This window comes from Salmo salar, chromosome ssa20 (genome assembly GCF_905237065.1).
Source record: "Salmo salar chromosome ssa20, Ssal_v3.1, whole genome shotgun sequence".
In the NCBI taxonomy this organism is placed as follows: Eukaryota; Metazoa; Chordata; class Actinopteri; order Salmoniformes; family Salmonidae; genus Salmo; species Salmo salar.
In genome coordinates, this window is record NC_059461.1 from 72,929,106 (window position 1) to 72,935,405 (window position 6,300).

Below are 6,300 nucleotides of genomic sequence, written 5' to 3' on the forward strand. Positions count from 1 at the left end.
CTCAGACCCCAACCAAGAAGCATTAAAAGTCGTGCTATAAATTCTCAGACAACCCAAAGATTCCTTGATGCCCTTCCAGACTCCCTCTGCCTACCCAAGGACGTCAGAGGACAAAAATCAGTTAACCACCTAACCGAGGAACTCAATTTAACCTTGCGCAATACCCTAGATGCAGTTGCACCCCTAAAAACTAAAAACATTTGTCAAAAGAAACTAGCTCCCTGGTATACAGAAAATACACGAGCTCTGAAGCAAGCTTCCAGAAAATTGGAACGGAAATGGCGCAACACCAAACTGGAAGTCTTCCGACTAGCTTGGAAAGACAGTACCGTGCAGTATCGAAGAGCCCTCACTGCTGCTCGATCATCCTATTTTTTCAACTTAATTGAGGAAAATAAGAACAATCCGAAATTTCTTTTTGATACTGTCGCAAAGTTAACTAAAAAGCAGCATTCCCCAGGAGAGGATGGCTCTCACTTCAGCAGTGATGAATTCATTAACTTCTTTGAGGAAAAGATCATGATCATTAGAAAGCAAATTACGGACTCCTCTTTAAATTGGCGTATTCCTCCAAAGCTCCGCTGTCCTGAGTCTGCACAACCCTGCCAGGACCTAGGATCAAGGGAGACACTAAAGTGTTTTAGTACTATATCTCTTGACACAATGATGAAAATAATCATGGCCTCTAAACCTTCAAGCTGCATACTGGACCCTATTCCAACTAAACTACTGAAAGAACTGCTTCCTGTGCTTGGCCCTCCTATGTTGAACATAATAAACGGCTCTCTATCCACCGGTTGTGTACCAAACTCACTAAAAGTGGCAGTAATAAAGCCTCTCTTGAAAAAGCCAAATCTTGACCCAGAAATTATAAAAAACTATAGGCCTATATCGAATCTTCCATTCCTCTCAAAAAATTTTGAAAAAGCTTTTGCGCAGCAACTCACTGCCTTCCTGAAGACAAATAATGTACACGAAACGCTTCAGTCTGGTTTTAGACCCCATCATAGCACTGAGACTGCACTTGTGAAGGTGGTAAATGACCTTTTAATGACGTCAGACCGAGGTTCTGCGTCTGTCCTCGTGCTCCTAGATCTTAGTGCTGCTTTTGATACCATCGATCACCACATTCTTATTGGAGAGATTGGAAACCCAAATTGGTCTACATGGACAAGTTCTGGCCTGGTTTAGGTCTTATCTGTCGGAAAGATATCAGTTTGTCTCTGTGAATGGTTTGTCCTCTGACAAATCAACTGTAAATTTCGGTGTTCCTCAAGGTTCCATTTTAGGACCACTATTGTTTTCACTATATATTTTACCTCTTGGGGATGTCATTCGAAAGCATAATGTTAAATTTCACTGCTATGCGGATGACACACAGCTGTACATTTCAATGAAACATGGTGAAGCCCCAAAATTGCCCTCGCTAGAAGCCTGTGTCTCAGACATAAGGAAGTGGATGGCTGCAAACTTTCTACTCTTAAACTCGGACAAAACAGAGATGCTTGTTCTAGGTTCCAAGAAACAAAGAGATCTTCTGTTGAATCTGACAATTAATCTGGATGGTTGTACAGTCGTCTCAAATAAAACTGTGAAGGACCTCGGCGTTACTCTGGACCCTGATCTCTCTTTTGAAGAACATATCAAGACTGTTTCAAGGACAGCTTTTTTCCATCTACGTAACATTGCAAAAATCTGAAACTTTCTGTCCAAAAATGACGCAGAAAAAATAATCCATGCCTTTGTTGCACTACTGCAATGCTCTACTTTCCGGCTACCCGGATAAAGCACTAAATAAACTTCAGTCAGTGCTAAATACGGCTGCTAGAATCCTGACTAGAACCCAAAAATTTGATCATATTACTCCAGTGCCAGCCTCCCTACACTGGCTTCCTGTTAAGGCAAGGGCTGATTTCAAGGTTTTACTGCTAACCTACAAAGCATTACATGGGCTTGCTCCTACCTATCTTTCCGATTTGGTCCTGCCGTACATACCTACACGTACGCTAGACGCGGGCCTCCTGATTGTTCCTAGAATTTCTAAGCAAACAGCTGGAGGCAGGGCTTTCTCCTATAGAGCTCCATTTTTATGGAATAGTCTGCCTACCCATGTGAGAGACGCAGACTCAGTCTCAACCTTTAAGTCTTTACTGAAGACATATCTTTTCAGTAGGTCCTATGATTAAGTGTAGTCTGGCCCAGGGGTGTGAAGGTGAACGGAAAGGCTGGAGCAACGAACCGCCCTTGCTGTCTCTGCCTGGCCGGTTTGCCCTCTTTCCACTGGGATTCTCTGCCTCTACCCCTATTACGGGGGCTGAGTCACTGGCTTACTGGTGTTCTTCCATGCCGTCCCTGGGAGGGTTGCGTCACTTGAGTGGGTTGAGTCACTGACGTGGTCTTCCTGTCTGGGTTGGCCCCCCCCTTGGGCTGTGCCGTGGCGGAGATCTTTGTGGGCTATACTCGGCCTTGTCCCGGGATGGTATGTTGGTGGTTGGAGATATCCCTCCAGTGGTGTGGAGGCTGTGCTTTGGCAAAGTGGGTGGGGTTAAATCCTACCTGTTGGCCCTGTCCGGGGGTTTCATCGGATGGGGCCACAGTGTCTCCTGACCCCTCCAGTCTCAGCCTCCAGTATTTATGCTGCAGTAGTTTATGTGTCGGAGGGCTAGGGTCAGTCTGTCACATCTGGAGTATTTCTCTTGTCTTTTCCAATGTCCTGTGTGAATTTAAATATGCTCTCTCTAATTCTCTCTCTTTCTCTTTCTTCCTTTCTCTCTCTCGGAGGACCTGAGCCCTAGGACCATGCCTCAGGACTACCTGGCTTGATGACTCCTTGCTGTCCCCAGTTCACCTGGCTGTGCTGCTGCTCCAGTTCCAACTGTTCTGCCTGCAGCTATGGAACCCTGACCTGTTCACCGGACGTGCTACCTGTCCCAGACCTGTTGTCCCAGACCTGCTGGAACCCTGACCTATTCACCGGACGTGCTACCTGTCCCAGACCTGCTGTTTTCAACTCTCTAGAGACAGCAGGAGCGGTAGAGATACTCTCAAAGATCGGCTATGAAAAAGCCAACTGACACTTACCCTTGTGTTACTGACTTGTTGCACCCTCGACAATTACTATGATTATTATTATTTGACAATGCTGGTCATTTATGAACATTTGAACATCTAGGCCATGTGCTGTTATAATCTCCACCCGGCACAGCCAGAAGAGGACTGGCCACCCCTCATTGCCTGGTTCCTCTCTAGGTTTCTTCCTAGGTTTTGTCCTTTCTAGGGAGTTTTTCCTAGCCACCGTGCTTCTACACCTGCATTGCTTGCTGTTTGGGGTTTTAGGCTGGGTTTCTGTACAGCACTTTGTGATATCAGCTGATGTAAGAAGGGCTATATAAATAAATTTGATTTGATTTGATTTAAACAGGGCCTCCGCAGTTTGTAGGGCCGTAGGGAGACCGGGCAGAGGGAGGAGACATTTTTACATTTACATTTTTAGTCATTTACCAGACGCTCTTATCCAGAGCGACTTACAGTAGTGAATGCATACATTTCATACATTTTTTTTTCTGTGCTGGCCCCCCGTGGGAAACGAACCCACAACCCTGGTGTTGCAAACACCATGCTCTACCAACTGAGCTACAGGGAAGGCTACAGGACTTAGAGAGACGACAGGACTTAGAGAAACAATCCACAACGACCAGGATCGTGGTGTTTCCCTGTGAGGGAGGAAGATCCGTTAGAAAATCCACCGACAGGTGTGACCAAGGCCGTTGTGGAACAGGTAAGGGATGTAGCTTACCTCGGAGCAGGTTTCTAGGAGCCTTACACTGGGCGCACACCGAGCAAGAGGAAACATAAACTCTCACGTCCCGAGCCAAGGTGGGCCACCAGTACTTCCCAGTCAGACAGCGCACCGTCCGACCGATCCCCGGATGACCAGAGGAGGGTGATAAGTGGGCCCAATAGATCAACTGGTCATGGACAGCAGACGGAACGTTCTGATGCCCGACGGGACATTGCATCGGAGCGGGCTCAGTACGCAACGCCTGCTCAATGTCCGCGTCCAGCTCCCACACGACCGGCGTTACCAGGCAGGAGGCTGGGAGAATGGGAGTCTGATCCATGGGCCGCTCCTCTGTGTCATACAGCCGGGACAGTGCATCTGCCTTCACATTCTGGGAACCTGGTCTGTAGGACAGGGTAAACACAAAACGGGTAAAGAACATGGCCCATCTTGCCTGACGAGGATTCAGTCTCCTAGCTGCCCGGATGTACTCCAGGTTGCGGTGGTCAGTCCAAATGAGAAAAGGGTGTTTAGCCCCCTCAAGCCAATGTCTCCATGCCTTCAAAGCCTTAACCACAGCCAACAGCTCCCGGTCGCCCACATCATAGTTCCGCTCCGCCGGGCTGAGCTTCTTCGAGAAGAAAGCACAGGAGCGGAGCTTTGGTGGCGTGCCCGAGCGCTGAGAGAGCACGGCTCCGATCCTAGCCTCGGACGCGTCCACCTCCACTATGAACACCAAAGAGGGATCTGGATGGGCCAGCACGGGAGCCGAGGTAAACAGAGCTCTTAGGTGCCCAAAAGCCCTTTCCGCCTCAAACGACCACTGCAGATGTACAGGACCCCCCTGCAGCAGTGAGGTAATGGGAGCAGCCACCTGGCCAAAACCCCGGATAAATCTCCGGTAGTAATTGTCAAACCCTAAAAATCGCTGCATCTCCTTTACCGTGGTGGGAGTCGGCCAATTACTCACGGCTGCAATGCGGTCACTCTCCATCTCCACCCCTGATGTGGAAATGTTATACCCTAGGAAGGAGATGGCCTGTTGAAAGAACAGGCATTCCTCAGCCTTGACGTACAGGTCATGCTCCAACAGTCATCCAAGTACCTTGCGCACCAAGGACACATGCTCGGCGCGTGTAACGGAGTATACCAGAAAGTCATCAATATACACCACTACACCCTGTCCGTGCAGGTCCCTGAAAATCTTGTCTACAAAGGATTGGAAGACTGATGGAGCATTCATCAACCCGTACGGCATGACAAGGTACTCATAATGCCCTGAGGTGGTACTAAACGCCATCTTCCACTCATCTCCCTCCCGTATACGCACCCGGTTGTAAGCACTCCTGAGATCCAGTTTAGTGAAGAAGCGTGCCCCGTGCATTGACTCAATCGCCGTGGTAATAAGAGGTAGCGGGTAACTGTACCTCACCGTGATTTGATTGAGACCTCTATAGTCAATGCACGAGCACAGACCTCCATCCTTCTTCTTCACAAAAAAGAAACTCGAGTAGGTGGGTGAAGTGGAGGACCGAATGTACCCCTGACGCAGGGATTCGGAGACATATGTCTCCTTAGCCACCGTCTCCGCTTGCGACAGGGGATACACGTGACTCCTGGGAAGTTCAGCGTCTACCAGGAGATTTATCGCACAATCCCCCCGTCGATGGGTTGGTAATTGAGTCGCCTTCTTTTTACAGAAGGTGAGAGCCAAATCGGCATATTCTGGGGGAATGCGCACGGTGGAGACCTGGTCTGGACTTTGCACCGTGGTAGCACCAACGGAAACCCCTACACACCTCCCCGAGCACTCTCGCGACCACCCTGTGAGAGTCCTCTGTTGCCAGGAAATGGTGGGGTTATGACGAGCCAACCAGGGAAGGCCTAGTACCACGGGAAGCACAGGAGAGTCAATAAGAAAGAGACTGATTCTCTCCTCGTGACTCCCCTGCGTCTCCATGGCCAGGGAGATGGTGGCTTCCCTGATTGGCCTGGACCCTAATGGTCGACTATCCAGAGCGTGAACCAGGAAAGGTCTAACCACAGGAATAATGGGGAACCTTAAACTAAGGGCTAACGCTCTGTCGATAAAATTCTCAGTTGTGCCTGAATCGACGAGCGCCTTATGCTGGGAATGCGGGGAAAACTCAGGGAAACAAACAGGTACAAACAGGTGGACAGCAGAGGACTCTAGATGAGAGTGGTGCAGACTCACCTGGGGTGACGCCAGAGTGCCCTGCCTGCTGCCTCGACTCCCAGAGGGACCAACCCGGCACCGACCGGCAGTGTGCCCTCTGCGGCCACAGATGGGGCATGTGAAGGCACATCCTCCAGCCTCCCTACGCGCAGCCCCTCCCAACTCCATGGGCACTGGAGCGGGAGTGCTGGGAGATGGAACAGACAGAGACCCCTCAGGACATCCACGGGTGACCAGCAGGTTATCCAACCGGATGGACAGCTCCACCAGTTGGTCAAAGGTGATGGTGGCATCCCTGCAGGCCAACTCCCGTCGGACATCC